This window comes from Equus caballus, unplaced genomic scaffold, assembly GCF_041296265.1.
Source record: "Equus caballus isolate H_3958 breed thoroughbred unplaced genomic scaffold, TB-T2T haplotype1-0000016, whole genome shotgun sequence".
Lineage (NCBI taxonomy): Eukaryota > Metazoa > Chordata > Mammalia > Perissodactyla > Equidae > Equus > Equus caballus.
In genome coordinates, this window is record NW_027222391.1 from 9891793 (window position 1) to 9915502 (window position 23710).

Consider the following 23710-nt stretch of genomic DNA (forward strand, 5'->3'; position numbering starts at 1 on the left):
TTTTACGTTTTCACAGCAATGTGTGAGTGTCTGTTTCCCCAGCCCACAGTTCCTACTCTGACTCTCCATTCTTCTTGCGCTAATGCTCTACTTTCTCCTCACCTCAAATATCATTCAAAGAGACATTTTCCCTCTGTGTCAAGGCTCAGCGAGGATTCCACACTTGTCACTTTAGCCACATCTGTACTACAAACAGGAGAACACTGCAATATTATTCCTTTTGTAGGTTCAGCAAAATAAAATCTCATTCACACACATATTTCTAAGATTACTTAGGGTATTTCAATCTCTGACAATGGATAAAAACTAGGCTGAGAACATGATCCAGTACCTCTATAAAGAGTTTAACTGTTTAAAAAAATGTTACATTTTGTGGACACTGAAAGCTCATGGAATAGGAGTAAACATGAGTTGGGAACTGTGAAATAACAAGAAATATATATATTGATGTCAGCCCCTGGTTCCTGACACAGAGCTCCTAAAACCCTTGTAAAAACCTAAGTGGTGAGAGCAGTAGGAGCATCTTTTGTCCCAACAGGTGACTCTGGTGGGCCCCCGGATGACTCCAGGATGGGGGCTGGTTACCAGAAAGAGCAAGTCTTGACTAGAAGTTTGGAATTTTGAGCCCCATCCTTCATCCTCCAGAGAGGGAGAGGGGCTGGAAACGGAGTTAATGATTGATCATGCCCACGAGAGAAAGCCTCCAGAAAACCCCAACAGTACAGGGTCTGGGGAGTTTCTGGGTGAACACGTGGAGGTGCTGGGAGAGTAGCATGCCTGGAGTGTGCATGGATCTGTGCCGGTTCCCCATGCCTTGCCCTAGGCACCTCCTCCATTTCGTTGCTTCAGAGTTATATTCTTCTATGATAAACTGGTAATCTTAGAAGTAAAACATATCTCTGAGTTCTTTGAGCTGCTGTAGCAAATTAAATTGAACCCAAGGAGGAGGTCGTGGGAACGTCTGATCTATAGCCTGTCGGTCAGACGTGCAAGTGACAACCGGGGCTTGGGATTGGCATCTGAAGTTGTGGGGGGGAACAGTCTGGTAGGACTGAACCCTCAACCTGTGGAATCTGATGCTGTCTCCAGGTAAACAGTGTCAGAATTTGGGTGAATTGAGTTGCATTGTAGGACAGCCAGCTGGTCCAGGGTCCTGGGTCCAGGAACCTCAAAGAGGAACAGAGAAGGAAGTGACATGAAATAGCTGTTCTTCAATAATTCTAAGAATTAATAATATTATCTGAGGAAATGTGGAACTCACACAAGCCAGGAAAGGAGAGACAAATGGCCATAAGATGCTTGTACAATAAAAAGAAATGAGAAAATTTGTGTGCCATAGAATTTTGCTTGTGTGTGTGCATTTTAAAGTATAATAACTTAATATACAATTATAACCCAGTTTCAGCTATCAGTATCGTAACAAAATAATTTCCCCATACAAAAAATTAAACACAAACATTTTAACGGCTACAAAATTATATTGAGGGTGTTTCGTTACTTACTTAACCATCTCAATCTTTGGGAAATTTAGTTGTTTTCCGTAATATGCGATTATAAACGATGCTGGTATTAACATATATTCATACTAAAACATTCTGTATATTTTTTATTTTCTTACGCTAGGCGTATAAGAGAGCGTGAACTGAGAAAAATTTTAATTGCTCCTAATTTATATTTCCACCAGCACTACATAAAGCTTCTTACCTCAACAGCGTTACCATAAGGGATTAGTATTTCTTTAAACAATAATTTTGGAAAGGGAGCCTTGGAATGCAATCACAAAGGTAACCATTGCAGGACAGGAATTCTGAGTTTCCTTCCTATATAGATTTTAAGAACTCTGCCTAAAGCCAAACAGAAGCCTGATCTTCTTTTCTTTATTTTTTTATTTTTCCCAAGGATTGGCACCTGGGCTAACAACTGTTGCCAATCTTTTTTTTCCCTGCTTTTATCTCCCCAAACCCCCCCTGTATAGTTGTATATCTTAGTTGCACGTCCTTCTAGTTGTGGGATGTGGGACACCGCCTCAACGTGGCCTGACGAGCAGTGCCATGTCTGCGCCCAGGATCCGAACCCTGGGCCGCCACAGCGGAGTGCATGAACTTAACCATTCGGCCACGGAGCCGGTCCCTGGATCTTCTTTTATTTTATATGAATTTTTTTTTCTTTTTTACCCCTTTTACAAAAGAAAGATCCAACATCAAGTGATGGAGCCATTGGCCTCCCCAAAGATGTTCACAGATCGCTGCATCCTTTGTCTCTCTTTTCTGGGAGGGGTACATGTGATCAGGCTGTGTTAAACAACTTGATCACGAATATCATGTTGAGCTAGCTGATTTAATTACTCCTTCCCTGAGACTTCAGTGCCACAGGGACTGCTGGATTTGGAAAAAATGACCCGAGACCAAAAGGGGATATTGGATAGGTTCCAGAACTTTTTAAAAATCTCTACTGCAGCGGAATGAATAAGACAACAGAGAGAAACTTTATTAAGCTGGATTTCAGGGTTTCTCAGCCTAGGCTTCCACTATAGGGATAACGTCCTGAGCAGAGAAATTTTTCTGTTAATCCTAGATCACTTAGAAGAACTCTTACTTACTTTTGGAGTGCCAGAACTGACATGTTGAACTAGGACATGGGAAGCAGGAAGAGTTAACAGTGGATGTCTGTGGAGTGTGCTGAGGAAAAGTTTATCTTGCCATGTCTCCTTAATGGACACAAGAAGGTTCATACGTACAAGGAAACTCCATTTTCCTATGAATATGTCCTTGCCTCATTGAAATACAGGAATTTTCTATAATTCAAAGGATGGAATATATCTTCAAGAAAATTCTGAATGAGAATCAAAGCAAACAATGCTTTATTTTGATAAAAAACAATAATAACAAAAACACTGAAGCAGTTATGCAGGTGCCATATCCCTCTGGTGAGCTGGGTTCCCTGCCCTGGTCTGAAGAGGAGAGTCCTCGCTACGACCTCACACAGCATTCCCTTCTGTGTGTCTATGACATCTTCCATGTGTTTACTCCTGGAACACAAGGAGAGATCTCCAACTCAGTGACACCATGCCAGTTGATGCACGCGGGCCAGCTGGCCACTGAGGGCTCTGACAGTCTTCACTGATGGTCATGACCTCATGATGCATGGCACAGAACAATCTTCTCCACTTTGCCAAGTTTTAATATCCTCCACGATTACAGTGTTTAGACAATGAGTTACATGCTTATACATTACAGTAGCTGGGAGGGGTTTCCTTCCAACTTCTGGTATTGGAGGGAAAGAAAGGACAACTTTGTGAGTCAGTCAAGCCATAGGAGACACACAAAGGCTGTTCACATTGTAGGAAATAATCAGATCTATTTTTTTTAAAAAATCAGTCTGTTGAGTGTTGAAGTCATTCTCTCCAACGTTTTGTCACTTGCAGAAATTCTTGTATGAATTCATTATAGGAGAAACCGAGTTTCTTCTGACTTTCTTATTATAATTAGAAACAGTGAGATGAAGGTGCTTAATAGGATTACTCCAGGGCAAGAAGGGTCCCTCTCTGAAGGGTCCTGTAGATGTGGATTTCCTACATAAAATAAGTAGAATGATGGGATTTCATCTTTAGTTTGAGAAGAGGTCTTTTCATTAAACTTTCTTGGAAACAAGAGGGCGAGATGTTCGCAGTAGCAGGGATAACGAAACTATTTTGAAATAAGCAGAACTTCAAACTGAGGAAACCTAGGGGATTTTTCCAGTGGCAATGAGGAAAGCGGGAACTGGAGAGAATATGCCACCAGCTTGGGATAACAGGAACCTCACAGCTCCAACGGTGATCTGTCAGCATGAAGGAGGGTTAAGTGGTCTGAATCATCAGAATATGAAGAAAAGGACAAAAAGAAGACACCACAAGTCAACTCAGACCTAGGAAGAGACCCAGAGGCTTCACTTTGGGATCCTCCATGGTTAATAAACCTGTGTTCTTTCATAATTGTGAAAGGAGGCTTGCCTCCCCCAACAGTCACATTCAATTTCTATTATTAAGTTGACAAAATTAAGAATTTTCTTCTTTCTCCTCCAAAGCATACTGACAAATAAATACTAGATTTGCTGAGGCAGGATTCCTGTTTTGAGATCCACAGAAAAAAGAGCCTGAGTGAATTGTAGCTCTGTGAAAATAATCTTTGAAAATGTCCAGTTAAGCTTATTTTAAGTACTGAGGCAATCAGATTGTAACCTACGGACTCAGAGGTCAGTGTGAGCTGGTCATTGACGTGAAATACATTTACAAAGAACAGTTACACTTGTCCTGAAAACAGTGTTTGTGCTTTCACTTTTTTAGAATCTGAATTTGGAGAAGAACCTGATTGACCAAAATTATAACTTTAAGAACTTCATGAATAGAGAAATTTCTTTCTTTTCACCTTCCTTTCTTCTATTTCATTTTCATTGTGAAATATACAAACACAAAAAATGGATACATATTAGACAAGGAGAACTGATCGGTGGTTACCAGGGGAAAGGGGGGGTGGGGGGAGGGCACAAAGGGTGAAGTGGTGTACCCACAACATGACCAACAATAATGTACAACTGAAATCTCACAAGGTTGTAAACTATCATAATCTTAACAAAAAAAATGGATACATATAGATGGTTATTAAATAAACAACTGTGTGACATCAACCCAGGTCAAGAAATAGAGTACTACTACCACCAGTAGGTCTCCTGCATGCCCCCTACTGTTGCTAGACTCCTCTTGCCCCCAGGGTATCAAATATCCAAATTAGCATAATAACCCTCCCTTGCCTTTCTTTATACTCTTATCATGTCTATTTCTATGCCAAAATCATAGTCTGATTTTTGCCTGTTATTTTTCCCTTGTGTAATTAGGGTAACATATATATACTGTTGCATCTGATTTCTTTCATTCAATATTAAGTATTTAAGATTCATACTCAGTGCTGCAAGTTAATCCTATTAATACACCATTTTGTTTATTCCTTCGATTGTTGATGGAGGTCTGGATTGTGTTCACTTTTGGCAGCTACAAATGATGCTTCTGAGACGATTCTTCTGTGTGTGTATATATATATACACATATATATATATCTGGTTACCATTCACATGGATTTACTTATGGTATTAAGCAGGGATCATAGGGTAACCATATCTTCAGCTTTACTGGGGATATTGTCATTTTTTTTCTTCAAAGTCAACAAACCAATTGATAGTCCCACACTGTAATTCCCATATCTTCACATTCTTGCTGACACGTAATACTGTCCAGATTTTAATTTGAGGCTTCTGGCGGGTGTGTGGTGATGATTGTGGTGTAAATTTACTCAGCCTTTTCTTTTCTGTAACTCTGTCCCTGGTCAAGATTTGTGTGGGGGGGGACAGGGTAGGGGGGAACCCGGGATTCCTACATCATCCTACGTGAAAATGTTTGTGGGGCACTGATATCATTTATTTCTTTTACTTTACTTGGTATTTCAAGTGCACTGTCCAGTAGTGTGGCCAGGACACAGAGTCATTTCTCAAGGACCCCACGGAGTCTAAATATTAGGCTCTAAATATTACGTCTTCTTGTTTCCCTTTGAAATAGCTTCTTTTGTCCATCTGATAAAACAACCTCGAGTACTCTTTTTAAAAACAATAATTAAGATATAATTGACATATTATATTAGTTTCAGGTGTACAACATAGCGATTCAATATCTGTGTATATTGTGAAATGGTCACCACAATAAGTCTAGTTAACATCCATCACTATGCATAATTACATATTTTTTTCTTCTGATGAGAAATTTTAGGATCTACTCAGCCACTTTCAAATACACAATATAGCGTTATTAACTATAGTTAATATAAATATAAATAGAGTCAACAAGTGCGTTACATCCCCAAGACATTTATTTATAGCTGGAAGTTTGTTATTCAACCCTCTTCATCCCTTTCACCCCGCATCCCGACCCCCCACCTCAATTACTCTTGAGGGAGCATAAAATCCTCATACTGACTAATCGTGGGTACTTCCAAATTATTTGTCGGCTTCCACCCAGATCTTGCATTGAAAATCTCAAAGAGAGAGTTTAGATTTTCTTTCCTTCTCACTGCCTGACCTGACCCAAATGTCATGCATCGCTACTGGCCTATTGCTACATCCAGGAGAGTCACTTGAGGAACAGACAAAACTGGAAGAAAAAACACATGGATAATTTATCACTACATTGTCATCACAAGCATGGAATTCACCAATGATGCCTAGGAAGAAATTGGGATCATTTATGGAATAGTGTAAAGAGAATATAGGAGATATCTCAGCTGAAGAGAAAGAAGCTACAAAAAATAATTATGCAAAAGATGGAGCAATAAAATGCATCAGGAGATTCAGGAGCATAAACAGAGTTAAGGGGAAAAAATGACCCATATTTTCTTAGTTACTCATTATGGAGAGCAGGATCAATTCCTAAAAGGTCAAGTAATTCTGATTCTGATGTATTTGATGATAATGTTTAATACTAATGGTAATTTGTATTTTCAACTATCATCATGTAATGCTGATAATTTGCATATATAATTTATATTTCTATAGTTATTGCTACTCTCCTCTTAGACTAGTGACCATTATTTTGAGCGACAAAAACACAGTGCCTTGAGATTATCTGTCTGTTCATTATATGTGTTAAGTTATTGAATTTTTGTCTTGCATCAATTTTTATTTCATTAATTGATTGTCATTTAGATGATTCGGATGTTTACACATAATTATCAAGTCAAATCTCAGTATTCCTCTAGCATTTCTCTCTTCAGTTATGGTTGGAAAATCTGTCCCTAACTTAATATTACAAAAACATATGCAGATGTATCTCCAGATCGCTTTTACATTTAATTATTCATTCCATTTTGACTATTATAGCTTAGCCTAGAGAATTAAGTAAATATGTATTACTTCACTCCTACACACCTTTTAAACGCAGCTAACAGACACTGAATAAACCAGCCCATCCTGGCGGGATCAGGAGTTGCTTGCCCCGTATGCTGTCCCCAGGCTGCAGCCGCCTGAGGGGACTCGCCCGGGGCCCCGCCCTCAGAGCTCACACCCGCCGTGCGCTCTCGCCCCGGGGCCGCCCCGCGGACCCTCCCGCGCGGCTCTGCGCGCACAGGCCGGACGCTCGGAGCCGGCGCCGGGCTGCCCTGCTCTGCCTCCCCGACGCAGCGGCGCCTCTGGACCGAGCACGCGCACCAGCGGCCTCCGCGCAGGCTCCGTGCCCGCGCACGCGCCCTCGCGTCGCGCTCCTGGCGGAGAGACCTGCGCTCGGGGCCGGGGGCCGGGCTCCGGGCCGTTCTCGCGGTGCCATTCTCGCGGAACTTCCGCGCTTCGGTGGCCTTTCGGACGAGCTGCGGCGCCCGGAGATGTTCAGGTTGGAGCGACACTTCCCAGACGGCAGCGGTCACTCCAGATCTTCGGCTTCCATTCCGTTTTCGCGCGGTTCTCCCTCTTTGCAGGGTGACTTGAGCTCATTTGTGGATGTGTTAGCACAGGATGCGGGAATCCTGTGAAGTGAGTCAATTCGGAGCCCGACGTGAACCAGGAGGGGTGGCAGTGGAAGCGCTCACAGCGTGGAGGCCGGTAGTAGGGACGCCAGTCCTCACGGGACTCTCGGGCCTGAACGGCAGAGGACGGTGTGTGTCTGTGGGGACAGACGGGCAGCGTGTGGCGGGGTGTGTGTGTGAGAGACGCGAGTGAGCGGTGGGATGCGCCTCCGTGCCGTGGGTGTGGCTGCGAGGCTGTGACAGGTGCGTGGCTGTGCTGGGGTGACGGGGATTTGGTGCATGTCCTTCACCTGTGCGGGTGTGATGGCTGTGGCTCTGTGGCGTCACTGTCTGGTGGCTCTGGGTTCCCTGGCGCTTCCTCCTCTTCTCTCCTCACAGCTGCTTGGCTGCAAGAGGGAAGTAGGATCTTGAGCCCTAAAGGGAGATTTCCAGCCAGGGGGCACCGAGGTTAGTTTGGGAAAGCCTGGAAAGTTCTCTACTTGGGAGCTCTGAGGGGCAGCTACTGTCTCAGAGCCTCGGGGTTCCCAGAGCTCGGACCCCAGGAACGTGCTGTAAACCTATTCCCGTAGTCCAGGCTCTGTCCTCTTTTCCATCTGTTTATGTGTATGAGCAGGGCGGGTGTGGACCTGGAGAGTGTCGTGTAAGGAAGTCATTCTGTGCCCCAAGAACAGCCTGGTGCCTCCTGACTTCCTCCTCAGTCCTGCCATCCCCAAAAGAAGAACCTTGATGAGGGGAAAGAATTGGTTTACACACAAAAGTCAACATTGAGGATGGTTGATTTTCTTTCATAAAATCATTGATTTTAAATTATTGATAGAAGAAAAGTTTAACAAAACTTTGCATTAACATCTGATTTTTAGTTGTCTTCCCTAAAACATGTCCAAATACTAATTGAAATAGAAGAAAATAAGGAATCATTTTATTTACCCACATGCCTTTTGTTGCTGCTTAAGGGCACTGTCAGTCTTACTAATGTTCTCACTGTATGAGACGCTTGATCACATCGGATTTTTTGGGCAGGTTATAATTCACAAATGTCTCTTTGTTTCTGCTCCATTTCGGTGGGAGGGAAATTTCCTCTTTCCTAGAAGCTCTTGATTTATAAATTAAAAATGCATTCTCAAGTAAAAGTCCTGATTTTTCCCCCCTTTTTTTTGTGAGCATTATCAGAGCAGGGCTGATAAGCACAATTTTATCCTAAAAAGGCAAATTGTTTCTTTTATAATACCCAGTTAGGGGACATGCAATGTTCTTCAATAAAAATAGCTCACATATTTATACAGGATTACAACATATTATTAAGTTTTTATGTAGATTATATTTCTCTAAGATATTCATGCTTAAGAAGTGATCTTCATACTCTTGCCTCTACTGATGAAAACCCCAAGACACTAATATGTCATGAACTCTAAGAGCAGTTACATTTAGAAAATCTGAGAACAGAATCTATGTCTTAAGTTTCAACTGGATACCTTTCCCCAGTTATGAGTGTGCACTTTACACTGGGACCAGTATCATCCTGATTAATAATCCTGTACGTGCCATCACATAGCAGGACCAAATTAATTAACCTGTTCCCTCTTAGATTTTTGTGTTTCTAGTTTTGGCTGTCAAAAACTGCGTATTGAAGATACTCATATCTCTTCTAGCCCAGTCTCTTCTAGCTGGTGTTTACGTATTCACTGACCAGATTATTCTCTCCTATGTGCTCAACTTAGTAATATTAAGAGCTATAATGGAGGAAGGAAGAAATTAAGTCCTGTAAAGAAATGATTTGAGCTTCCCGTGTCAGGACTGTAGTTGCATGAGAGATGGAGATCCCATTTGGCCAAGCAGGGAAAGACTGACATTCTCACAGACATGAGTTTTCTGGATAAATGTGATAAAGCCCAGCAATGAATGGTCTCTGGAGGCTGAGATCCAATGCTCTGTGAGGATTCTGGAATTGAATAGCAATATGAATTAGTGATTGTAATATATGGATCATGGTTCTTGGTAAGGAATTTCTGAATGATGAGTACAATGAATATTTTATTGCTGACTAGGAGGTGCTGAAATTGAATGACCTTAGTATAACTCTGCATCATCATACATCGAGTATTCTCTAAATCAGGAACCACAAAAGTGTTCAGTGAGGGATTGTTAATGGCCATAAAAGAGAATAAAAACATAAGCTGTTGAAGTTATCAGAGATGAAGAACAGAAAAGACCTTAGATATGTTGTCCAACCTAGTGTACAGAAACCTAGTCATCTGGAGATGATTAAATCTATTATAACTGTAAGTTTGAGTGCTATGCAGCCATTCAAAATATTTGTTAAAATAAGAAAACTATGTGGCATAGGATTTAACATAAAGAACTTGAGGATTGAAGACATCCCTTAGTTTATCAAACCCTCTTATTTTTCTATCCCTTGTGACAATGTCTTTATTTCATTTGGAGTGTTTAGCCCATTTACATTTAATGTAATTATTGATACAGTTAGATTAAGATCATCCATTTTATTATTTTCTGTCTTTTCCATCTGGCTTTTGTTCCCATATTTCTCTGTTTTGTCTTCTTGGGTTAATTAAGTATTTATTTAAAATTCCATGTTAATTTGCTTCTTTGCTATACTTTGTGATCATTTTTAGTGGTCACGGTCTGTATTATAATATATATTCTTAACTATTCAGAATCTACTTAGAGTTAATATTGAACTCTGCTCTTACTCGTCAAGTGTAAGAACCTTGCAATTTATAGCCCCATCTTCTATATTGCAGCTGCCATATATATTGCATCTATCTTTATATAAAACTATAATACCATGTTTTTAATAACATCTGTATTGATAGAGAACACAGCATATATTTAAAGTATACACTTGGATTCATTTATTTAAAATTTTGATATAATAGACCTATAACATTATATTAGTTTCAGGTGTACAACATAATGATTCAATATTTGTATATATTGAGAACTGATCACACTAAGTCTAATAAATATCCATCGCCACATATAGTTACAAATGGATTCATTTTGAAATGTGTATACATCCATGAAACCATGACTACAGTCAAGATCATGAACAAATCCATCACTCCCAAAGCCTTTGTAATCCCTCCCACCTCCCAGCCTCCTCCCCCTCTGCCTCCAGACAACCACTGATCTGCTTTCTGTGACCATAAATTAGTTTGCAATTTCTAGAAATGTATATAAATGTAATCAAACAGTATGTTTTCTTTTTTGTCTTGTTTCTTCCACTCAGCATAATTACTTTGAGATTCATCCATGTTGTTTCATGTATCAGTTCAATCCAATATATAGCTGAGTAGTATTCCATTATATGGATATATTATAATTCATTTATCCTTTCTCCTGTCAACAGACATTTGAGTTGTTCCAGTTTGGGGCTATTATGAATAAAGCTGCTATAAACATTTCTGTGAGAGTATCTGAATGGGTCTAAGTTTTTATTTCTCTTAGGTAAATACCTAGGTGTAAAATTGTTAGGAAGTAAGGTAGTTGTATGTTTGACTTTAGGAGGAATTGACAAGCTGTTTTCCAATTTTTAAAACTGTTTTATATTCCCACTATTAATTTATGACTGCTCCATTGACTCCACATCTTTATCATCCTTCTTATTATCAGACTTTTGAATTTTAGCCATTCCCTCTAAACTCATTTTTAACCTGAATGTCACAAATTTTGACATGTTCTATCTTCATTATTATTCAGGTCAACATATTTTAAGTTCCATTTGAAATTTCTTCTTGGACTCATGGGTTATATAAATATGTATTGCCTAATTTCCAAACATTTCCCAGATATTTCTGTTACTGATTTTAATAATTCCATTTTGGTCTAAGAATACACTCTGTGTGATTGGATATTTCTAATTTATGAGACTAGAGTTTTGTTTCCCAACATATGGTCTAACCTGGTGACTATTCCTCATGCACTTAAGAGAACAGGTGTTCTGTTGTTGTTGGGTGGAGTTTTCTATAATTGATAATTAAGTCTATTTGTTTGGTAGGGTTTTCTTCTTTGCTATTACTGATTTGCTATCTATTTACTGAGAGAAGTGTGTTGAAGCATCTTTACCATTTTATTTTTTTCCTATTACTTTTCACTTCTGTTTGTTTCCTATGTTTTGAAGCTATTATTATGTACATTCACACTTGTGAATGTGGGCTTGAGGAATTGGATACTTTTTCATTATGAAATGGCTTTCTGACTCTGGTAATATTCCTTGTTCTGAAGTCTCCTTTGTCTGGTATTATCACAGCCACTACAGCTTTCTTTGGATTAGTGTTTCCATGATATTCTCTGTCTACCCTTTTACTTTTGACCTATTTTTCTTTAAAATGTACATATTGTGTAAATGTGTATATATATTAAAATGTGTAGTATTGTCCTTTCTTTCTTAAACCCAGCCTGACAATCTCTAAATGTAATCATTAGACAATTTACAATTGATGTAATTATCTATATCAGCAGTTCTAAAACTTTAACTTGTAGAAGAGTCAGCTGGAGAGCTTGTTAAGCCATACTTTTCTGGACCCATCACCAGTATGTTCGGTGGAGCCCATGAATCTGCAATGCTCTCAAGTTCATAGCTCGTTCTAATGCTGGTCCAATAACCACATATCTATGTATTTGTGTCTCTCTGTACCACTGGTGCCTTTTTTCCTGTCTGCCTATCCGCTGCTTGTTTCCTTTTCCCACTTTCTTGCCTTGTCTTAAATTGAATTTTTTCTTTTGTATTTCCACTTTGACTTATCAGATATACCCCTTTATTTTATTTTTTGAGATTATTCTATGGTTTCCAGTATTTACCCCAGTCCATCCTCAAATACTGTTATACTGCCTAGCATATAAGGTAATGTTCAACAGTATATTTACCTTTCACCTGCCTATCCTCTGGATTATTTTTATCATACAGCTCACTTCTGCCATAATGTACATCATACAATGCATCATTATTATTTTTGCTTTATGCATTTAGTCCTTTTTTAAAGAAATTTTAAAAATTCATTCTTCCCCTCCAAAATTCTTACACCTGGCAGACACAAACTAAGGAGATCTCTCAGAGCTTCTTTTTATCTATTAATTTAAACCAAGTGGTAACATAATTTGATTGGAATACAGCCACACCCATTCGTTTATATATTGTCAATGGCGGCTTTCCAGCTACAACAGCAGAGCTGAGTAACTACAAAAATATTTATTATCTGGCCCTTTATGAAAAAAACTGCTGATCCTCAGTTAACGGCTCTAGAGGAGCTACCGGAATGAATGTCACTCAGGGGGATGCACTGCGGTGGTGCTCGAGGTGCTCTGCCCTGGGCTTCTTCCCTCCCCCTTGGCTTTCACTCACCAAGTGGACACAAAGTAGAGAGCAGCTTTGGTCTTCCTAAATATACGTTAGTGACAAGGTAGCTGGCATATTTAGGGGATTAAGAATTCCTTAATAACCAGACACCGAATAGCCAGACAGCTGAGGAGGACAGTGCAATAAAACCTCATATAACAATGAATAAAACCGCATATAACACTTGAGGCAGAATATAACATGCTTGGCCATGGCATATTATTCTCTTGAAAAACTGCTCAGTTTTTCTTGTGAATATTTTATTCAGAAGTTTTGTACAAATATTCAAAATTGGTATTAATATTGATTTCATACATTAATACTCAAAATTAAGAATTTAATAGTCTTAAATTTTTGTTATCGCCATTACATGTTCATTAAAAGTTAGAGGTGCAGGCCTGGTGGTTAAGCTCGCATGCTCCACTTTTGTGGCCCAGAATTCGCAGGTTCAGATCCTGGGTATGGACCTATACACTGCTCATCACAGCATGCTGTGGTGAGCATCCCACATACAAAATAGAGGAAGATTGGCACAGGTATTCGCTCAGCAACAAACTTCCTCAAGCAGAAAGAGGAAGATTGGCAACAGATGATAGCTCAGGGCCAATCTTCCTCACCAAAAAAATAAAAACAAAAAATATACATACAACTTGATTGCTAACCCATAGGGCTGTTTTTTTCATTTCATTTCCTTTCTTGTGATTTTAATATTAGAGTGTTAACCACTTTCCCAAATTCATCTGACAGACTAGTGTTTCCATTTATACTTTGTTTGAAGCCAACAGATTACCTGGGTACCTGCCCCAGCCCAATTCCTTTGAGCACTTCTCATCCTGGTAGTACTGCTGAGTCCCACATAAAGGGAGCATCTCTAAATGAGCCCCTCAGTGAAAATCAGGTATCATGTGTTGTTGGCCAATAGTATGCTGGAGCTCAGGGCCATTCTACAAGAGTATAAAATGCCATGTGGCTGCTTAGCCGTGTTTCAATACTTACCAGCAAACTTAACAATAGTGCAGATTCTTTAACGTGTGAAGGTTTTAAAGCAGGGTGAGAAATATCCACTAATAGTTTTATTTGTTTAATGTACCATGCCTAAAGTTATAATTGTCAAATAATTGTCATTTCATTAAACTATCAACATCCCTCTAGATTTGCGCTGTCAGATACAATAGCCACTAGCTACTTGTGGCTATTTAAATTTAATTGATTAAAATTAAATAAAATTAAAAATTGAATCCTTCACGGGTACTAGCCATAACCAAGTGTTCACTAGCCACGTGTATTGGACTTTACAGATAAAGAAGTTTTCTATCATCATAAAACTTTCTATCAGATAGGAATATTCTGAATACCTACATTTGACATAAATAAAGAGAATTTTATGGATTTAACTAATTAAATACTGCCACACATTTAATCATTTGCAAAATTAATTGAGTACTGTAAAGCATATGGTTAAAATCATAAATCTTTGTCAGATATTTGAAAGCATCTTAATTCTTGTCTAGTAGAAACAATACGCAAAAATATTGTTTAAAAATAGTAAATTGGAAAAAAGTTGACTTACATTTTGTTATTACCATTTTTATGTTTATACATACTCATATTCTCATTTCTTACCATATTTCCCCTATGATTATGATAACTGGACGATTTTAGATAATTCCTGCAGTTTCCATGTTTTTGCCTCACACACACACACAAAGTGTAATCACAAAAAGTGAATGTTTTGGATCTAGCTTATCAACCAAATATTTCTCAGTCAGGGCCTAGGTCTTGGTGACCTTGCGATGGAGGCCCCTAAATATCTCTCCTTTATTTCCTTCTTACAAACACGTGATTGAGATGGGTTAAGTTATAGTTTCAGACCCTTCCTCCCCTATGATGGAGTAACAAGGATAGCAGGCACTCTTTCACCTCAAACAATTTAAAAATATAAAAAATATGTGTGAAATGACAGTGTTCAGACATTAGTCAACTGCTCAAGACTAAGATCCCTGACTGCATAAACAGTCAAGGTGAACCCTAGTATTTCTCCAAAAGTAATGAACCAATAGCCACAGTGGAAAAACTCCATAATATATGGAATATTGGGTAAAGTATGCAAAAGGAGACTGGCTTAATAGAGAGGAAAAATTAGACCTATGACATAAAAAAGCCCTTAACCTTTTATAAGCTACTCTGGTCTTGCCTAACAAAGCTTAAAAATGCACCTTGAAAGGATCAAACACTTTCCAAGTTATACCACCTGCAAAGAAGCAGGAAAATGTGATACATGATCAGGAGAAAAATCAATATTTAAAACTGACTCAGATATAGAATTAGTAGACAGGTTATTAAAATAGTTATACCTATGTTTCATATGGTGACAAAGATAGAGCAAAATATGAGCATGTTAAGAGAGTCATGGGAGATTTTTAAAAACCCAAATTAAACATATGGAAATGAAAACTACAATGCCTGAAATGTAAAATACATTGGGGAAATTAACAACTGATTAGGTACTGCAGAGAAAAGATTATTGAGGTTGAAGGTATACTAATCAAAAAGAAACAGAATGAAAAGACTGTAAACTTATCAGTGAGCTGTGAGACAACTTTCAGTGACCTAATATTATCATTAAAGCTCCCAAAGAATGAAGAAAGAGGAGGGGACTGAAAAATTATTTGAAGAATATGGTAAACAATTTTCCAAAATTGATGAAAATTATAGACCTAAAATTAAAACTCAGTGAACTGTAATCATAGGAATGTAGAAATATAAACCAAGGCTGATCATAACCCATGATTTTAAAACAGTGATGAAGTAAAGAGGAAGTCAGCAGAGAAAGGAGACTCATTATGTAAAGAACAAAAACAAGAATAAAATCAGATTTCCTTTGGGAAAACAAAGGTAGAAGGCAATTGAGCAAAATCCTCATGCAGTGCTGAAAAGAAAAATATTTCCTTGAATTCTATGCAAAGTAAAATATTTTCGTAAAAAAGTAAAAGTTTGTGTATGTCCAATTTTCTCACAGACATAAGAAATGAAAGAATTGATTTAATAGCATACCTGCACTATAAAAATGTTAAAGTCCTCCAGACAGATAGAAAATAAAATCAGATGAAAACTTAGATCTACACAAGACATGATAAAAATGTGTGTAAGTATATTTCTTTCTTATTTTTTAAATTAGTAAAAAGATAACTGAGTGGGACCCTCAGAATGGTGTAATGAGGAGCTTGGCAATTTTCCCCAAAAAGCAATGATGAAACTGCATAACATTATTAAACTAATTACTTTCACTCTATGGAAATTGAGCAAACACATAAATGAATCAAGACGCATTTATTCAAGCAAAACTACTGAACTCCAGGAAGGGACATTGGGAGTGTCCAGAGTTTTAGCCTAGGGATGCTCCCATCTCCTTCTGGCTTTGTTTTACCAGAGCTGAACAAGCTATGAAAACCAGCAGCTTTGAGCTCTGGGATACTGACGTGAGTTGGAATGGAGTATGGAAAAACCCCATGCCTGGAGGTGTTGTGCAAAAGGAATATGAACCTCAGTGCAAACAACTGGGGATGGATAGCTAACACAGACGGTCTGAGGGTGCAATATCATGAGACTAACCAGAGGTTAATCAAGGCAATTCTGGAAATGAGAAAGCCAGAGAAGTTCTTAATAAGATTTGACATACTCGTAGGGGTCCGGAAGGTTGGTTTATGCATAAAGTTGTGAGAACCCTAGCCATCTGTCCATCTCTGGCTGAATACGAGGCCTTGAGTATGCAAAGAGGTGACAGGAGAAGGCCCTGCAGAAAGTAAAAAGCCAAGGATTTGTTGTTTTTTTTTTTAATTTTATTGAGGTCATAATAATTTATATCACTGTGAAATGTCAGTTGTACATTATTGTTTGTCAGTCACTATATAAATGTGCCCCTTCATGCCTTGTCCCTACCCCCCAGCACCCTTTGCCTCTGGTAACACTAAACTGTTCTCTTTGTGTGTTACTTTATCTTCCACTTATGAGTGAAATCATATGGTGTTTGTCTTTCTCTGTCTGGTAAAAGCCAGGGATTTTAATGTGTTTCCCAACCAACACTCAGAGCCATTGCCAAGGGGTAGAAGGCTCACCTAATCAAGGGGCTTATGGACAACATCTGAGCATTCATTGGCTGACCACTAAGATATGCTGACCCAGAAGTGACTCTGTGAAGCCAGGCTTAAAGGAAAAAAAGAATTTAAAAAATAACAATAAACTGGTCAGAGACATCAGCATCTCCACGTTGCAAAGGAGACAGATTCCAGAATTAGTCAAGTCAGTACACAAAAGCAACAATATCAATTCCTGGGGGAGTAGTAGATCTAAATCCAGAGTTGGTGCAATATTATCTAAAATATCCAGGTGTCAACAATAAAAAATGGGAACTGCAAAGAAATGGGAAAGTGTGAACCATACATGGGGAAAAGTGAACAGAAACTGTTTCTGGGGGAGGTGAAGATATTGGACTCAGGAAAAAAATACTTAAAAGGAGCTATTATAAATATATTCAAAGATCTAAATGAAACCATATTTGATGAACTAAAATAATGTGTACAATGGCTCATCAAATAGAGAATCAATAAAGAGAGATTACTTTTTAAAAAGAAGATAATAGAAATTCAAGACATAAAGTGTTGAATATCTGAAATGAAAAGTTCCAAAGACAAGCTCAACAGCAAATTGAGTTGTTAGAAGGAAGATTTTGTGAACCTGCTCATAGGTCAATGGAGATTATCCAGTCTGAAGAAACAAAGATAAAAGGAATAAAAATTAACAGAATGTCACAACCTGCTGGGAAAACAATCAAGCATAGCAAGCATACACATGACAGAAGTTCCAGGAGTATAGTAGTTACTTTGAAGGAGAGTAGAGAAAAGGACAGAAAAGTTCTTTGAAGAAATAATGGCCCAACATTTCCCCAAATGAGGAGAAACCAATCTACAAATCCAAGAAGGTCAACAAACTTCAAGTAGGATAAACAAAAGGCAATTCACATATAAACACATCATAGTCAAGCTACTGAATGCCAAAGACAAGTAGAAAATCTTGCAAGAAGCAAGAGAAAGAGGGCTCATTACGTACAAGGGAACCACAAGCAACTGACAGCTGACCTCTCTTCAGAAACAATGCAGGCCAGATGACATTGAAAATGCATCTTTCTCTTTCTTTTAACTGATGGTAAAGATGATTGCACAAAACAATGAAAAAACTGTAATGTTGGACCTATATAAATATGTAATATATGAAAATTGCACAAAGACAGGGAGGAATGGAGCTATATCGAAACAGTTTCTAAACCTTACTGGAAGTAAATATTAATCTGAATAGTATTATGTTAAGATGTATATTGTCTTCCCTTGAGTAACTACTAAGAAAATAATTCAGGCTATTAAGAGAACCAGTAAAATGTTTCTCTAGAAAAAAATATATTTGATATGAAAAAGCAGTAAAAAGGCACAAAAGCACATAAGACATAGGAAACAGCAAAATGGGAGATAAAAAGTTAACAATATCGATAGTTGAATTAAATTTGAAATGTATGAAGTACTCCAATTGAAAGCTGAGATGGTTGGGGCCAACTCTGTGGCCCAGTGGTTAAGTTCATGTGCTCTGCTTCGGTCACCCAAGGTTTGCAGGTTCTGATCTCAGGTGGGATCTATCAGCTCTCATCAGGCCACACTGCAGCGGCATCCCCCTAAAGCAGAGCAAGATTGGCACAGATGTTAGCTCAGCAACAATCTTCTTCAAGCAAAAAGAGGAAGATTGGCAACAGATAGCTCAGGGCCAATCGTCCTGGGGGGGCGGGGGAAGCAAAGATTGTCCGTCTCAAAACAAAACAATATACAACTGTATGCTGTTTACAAGAGACAAACTTTAAATTCAAATAGACAAATAGGTTCAAAGTAAAATCATAGGAAAGTACACCATGCAAATAGTAACAAAATAGCTGGAGTGGCTATATCAATATCAGGCAAAATACTGTTTGATGCAAAAAATGCCACTAGAGACAAAAAGGAATATTTTATAAGGAGGAAACTGGCAACTTACATAATTATTTAACACTTATAAACATATTTGAGAGCTGAACAACAAAATATATGAAGCAAGTCTGGCAGAATTAAGATATAAACAAATTGTCAACAATAGCTGGGGTCTTTAATATGCCATTCTCAGTCTGCGTCCAATGAAGGAAGAGAAACCTCACAGTAATTTGAACAGGAAACTGTTAATATAAATGACTAACATAAGGGGATTAGAATAATGAGAGATTAGCAAGTAAGTAAACAGAACGCTACAGAATGTAAGACTAGAGATATAAGGAACACTAAACAGGGCTGAGATTGAGAGCCCATGGGAGATCCACTTGACAGGACTGAAATCCAGACCTTGTGGGAGAGGGCAAGGCCTTTACTTACTGACAGGACTCTGCGAGTAAGCCATGGTAATGGATCTTCAAGAAGCCCACCCCCTAGTGTGCTGCGTAAAGCTGTCCGTGGGGAATCTCACCAGAGATACTTAAGTGCGAAACTGTGCAATGGAGGACACACATGGAAACTGCTGATTACTGAGAGCTGCTGGCATCAGGCACTGGAGAAGCTCTGAGTGACGCAGGAGCCAAGCAGATACTCTGCCATAAAATAATCCAAGGATGGGTGTGTGATTAAAGAGCACAGATGTATTTACAGAGCAGCCAGAATGAATGATATTATACCTGAGTCAATAATTTTTTAACTGTCACACAGCATTCCCAATAATGGAGAGAAAAACTAGATTAAAAAATGAATATGAACAATCTTATCTGCCAATTTGAATGACATCACATGTGTAGAATAGAGGCAGAGACCATATGCTAGGCTATAAAATGACTCAATATATTTAAAAGAACTGAAATAATGTAAAGTTCTCCTATCACAACATAATTGAATTAAAAAGCAACAGAAAGAAATGTGGGAAAATCTCAAAGTTTGGAAATTAAACTACATGCTTCTAAACTGCCCACATGTCAAAGAAGAAATCACAATGGAAACTAAAAATAATTTGAATGAATGAAACAAAAACAACATCTCACAACTGATAAGAAGTAAACGAGGATGCAGAGGAAAATTTATAGCTTTAACACCTGTATTAGAAAAAATTATTTTAAATAAATACCTAATTGTTCACCTTAAGAAGGTAGAAAAGAGGAGCAAACAAAACCAAAAGCAAGCAGAAGGAAGGAAATGATCAAGAATAGAGCAGAGATGGAAGTCTATTAGAAATAATCAAAAATTACAGCAAAGATGCAGGGTACAAAACAAACTTACAAAGATCAGTTGCATTTCTATACTCTAATAATGAACTAAGAGAATTCAAGAATACAATCCCATTTACAACTGCAACAAAATGAATAAAATATCTAGGAGTAAATTTAATCAAGGAGGTAAAACACCTATACAATGAAAACTATATGACATTACTGGAAGAAATTGATGATGACATAAAGAAATGGAAAGATATTCCATGAACTTGGATTGGAAGGATAAACAAAGTTAAAATGTCCATACTACCTAAAGTGAGCTACAGATTCAATGCAATCCCAATCAGAATCCCAACGACATTCTTCATGGAAATAGAACAAAGAATCCTAAAATTCATATGGGGGAACAAAAGAACTCAAATAGCTAAAGCAATTCTGAGGAAAAAAACAAAGCTGGAGGCATCACAATCCCTGACTTCAAAATATACTACAAAGATATAGTAATCAAAACAGCATGGTACTGGTAAGAAAACAGGCACACAGATCAGTGGAACAGAAGAGAAAGCCCAGAAATAAAACCACACATCTACAGACAGCTAATCTTTGACAAGGGGGCTAAGAACATACAATGTAGAAAGGAAAGACTCTTCAATAAATGACATTGGGAAAACTGGACAACCACATGCAAAAGAATCAAAGTAGACCATTATCTTTCACCATAAACAAAAATTAACTCAAAATGGATCAACTACTTGAAGGTAAGACATGAAACTATAAAACTGTTAGAAGAAAATGTAGGCAGTAGACTCTTTGACATGGGTCTTACAAAGATCTTTTTGAATACCATGTCTCTTCAGGCAAGGGAAAAAAAGAAATAACTGGGACTTCATCAGACTAAAGAGCTTCTGGAAGGAAAAGGGAACAAGGATCAAAATGAAAAGACAACCAGGGCTGGCCCGGTGGTGCAGTGGTTAAGTTCGCACGTTCCACTTTGGTGGCCCAGGTTTCGCTGGTTTGGATTCAAGGTGTGGATCTGGCACCACTTGGCAAGCCATGCTGTGGCAGGCGTCCCACATATAAAGTAGAGGAAGATGGGCACGGATGTTAGCTCAGGGCAAGTCTTCCTCAGCAAAAAGAGGAGGATTGGCAGTAGTTAGCTCAGGGCTAGTCTTCCTCAAAAAAAAAAAAAGAAGAAAAGAAAATATACTAAGGCAGCAGGGCAGAAGAAAATAACTTGCAAAGGAACCACATCAGGCTTTCAGTGGATTTCTCCGCAGAAACCTGACAGTCTAGGAGAGAGTGGAATGATCTATTCAAAATCCTGAATGACCAAACTTTCAGCCAAGAATACTCTATCCAATGAAAATCTCCTTCAGATATGACAGAGAAATAAAAACTTTCCCAGATAAACAAAAGCTAAGGGAGTTCATTCCCACAAGTGCCCCCCTACAAGAAATCCTCAAGAAGGCCCTCATATCTGAAAAAAGAAATAGGAAAGGCGCTACAAAGCCCTGAGCAAGGAGATGAATAGGTAGGCAATAATCAAGAAGTGGCATATCTCTATCAGATCAGGTTAGTAAACAATTCTAATGTCAAGGATAATATAAACAGAAAATACCAAAACAAAAATGACCTCATCTTTTTATCCATAGACTCACAACACAAGTTGGAAAATGATATGACAAAATAACTTAGAAGGGAAATAGTAAAGGGATGGAATCAGTATAGTCTAAGGAAGTAGGAGGCTGTCAGAAAATGGACTATCTCAACTATGAGATTGTTTATATGAACGTAAGGGTAACCAATAACAAATAATCAGAACAGACATCTTTACAATAAACGAGGAGGAAAAGAAGAAAACCAACAGAGAAAACTACCTAATCAAATTGGTAGTCCAAAATACACAGGAAGGAAACAAAGGAAATGCAGAAGAACCAGGAAATGTGTGAGAAGATGGTAGTGTTAAGCCCTATATATCAATAATCTCTCCAAATGTAAATGGATTGAATTCTCCAATCAAAAGACACAGAGTGACAAGATGGATTAAAGAACAAAACCCAACAATATGCTGCCTCCAGGAAACATATCTCAGCTCTAGAGACAAACATAGGCTCAGAGTGAAGAGATAGAAGACAATACTTCAAGTCGATGGCAAACCAAAGAAAGCAGGTGATGCCATACTTATATCAGACAAAGTAGACTTCAAGATAAAACTGATAAAGAGAGACAAAGGGGCAGTGTATAATAATAAAAGGGACTCACCACCAAGAAGACATAACACTTATAAACATGTCTACACCCAACACAGGAGCACCAAAGTACATAAAGCGACTATTAACAAAGCTAAAAGGAGATATTACCAACAACACAATAATAGTAGGGGACCTCAACACTCCACTTACATCAATGGATAGATCATCCAGAGAAAAAGCCAACAAACAGATACTGGACTTAAATGAAAAACTAGATGAGATGAATGTAGTAGACATATATAGAGCCTTCCATCCCAAAACAGCAGAATACACATTCTTCTCAAGAACACATAGAACATTCTCAGGGATAGAGCAAATATTGGGAAACAAGGCAAACCTTAATAAATTTAGGTAGATTGAAATCATATCTACTATCTTTTATGACCATAATGCCATGAAACTAAAAATCAACTACAAGAAAAAAGCTGGGAGAGGAACCAAAAATGTGGCGACTAGACAACATGCTACTGAACAACCACAGGGTCGTCAGAAAAATGAAGAAATCAAAAGATATTTGGAGGCAAACATGAATGCAAACAGCATGTTGACTCTTATGAGATGCAGTAAAAGCAGTCCTAAGAGGGAAATTTATAGCAATACAGCACCACGTTAACAAACAAGAAAAAGCTCAAATAAACTATCTTAATCTACACCTAACAGAATTAGAAAAAGAAGAAGAAAAAAGCCCAAACTCAGGAGAAGCAGGGAAATAATAAAAATGAAGTGCAGAAATAAATGAAATAGAAACAAAAAACACTGTGAAAAGGATCAATGAAACAAGGAGCTGGTTCTTTGAGAGGATGAAGAAAATTGACAAACCCTTAGTGAGACTAAGAAAAAAAGAAAGAAGTCTCAAATAAATAAAATTAGAAATGAAAGAGCAGAAATTTCCATGGATAGCACAGAAATACAAAAGATTACAAGAATACTATGAAAAACTATATGCTAACACACTGGACAATCTAGAAGAAATGGGTAAATTCTTAGACTCTTACAACCTCCCAAAACTGAATCAAGAATAAACAGAGAATCTGAATAGAGCAATCACAAGTAAAAAGAGTGAAACAGTAATCAAAAACCTCTCCAAAAATAAAAATCCAGGACCTGATGGCTTCTCAGGAGAATCCTGCCAAACATTCAAAGACAATTTATTACCTATTCTTCTCAAACTATTCCAAAAAGTTGAGGAAGATGGAAATACCCCTAACACATTCTATGAGGCCAACATCACCCTGATCCCACCACCAGACAAGAACAATACAAAGAAGGAAAATTACAGGTCAATATCGCTGATGAACATAGA

At 38.1% G+C, this 23710-nt stretch overlaps 1 long non-coding RNA gene across 1 annotated transcript in view; it reads right to left on the bottom strand.

The window, feature by feature from the left end:
- Positions 1 to 2837: 2837 nt before the first annotated feature.
- The window catches only part of LOC111772046 (uncharacterized), a 31260-nt gene continuing 10387 nt past the window's right edge, over positions 2838 to 23710 (bottom strand). Inside the window, exons 2-3 of the long non-coding RNA XR_011435950.1 lie at positions 7829 to 18613; positions 2838 to 7675 (exon numbers count right to left, since the gene is read on the bottom strand). This is a non-coding gene — a long non-coding RNA (uncharacterized lncRNA). The remainder of the gene's footprint in view (positions 7676 to 7828; positions 18614 to 23710) is intronic.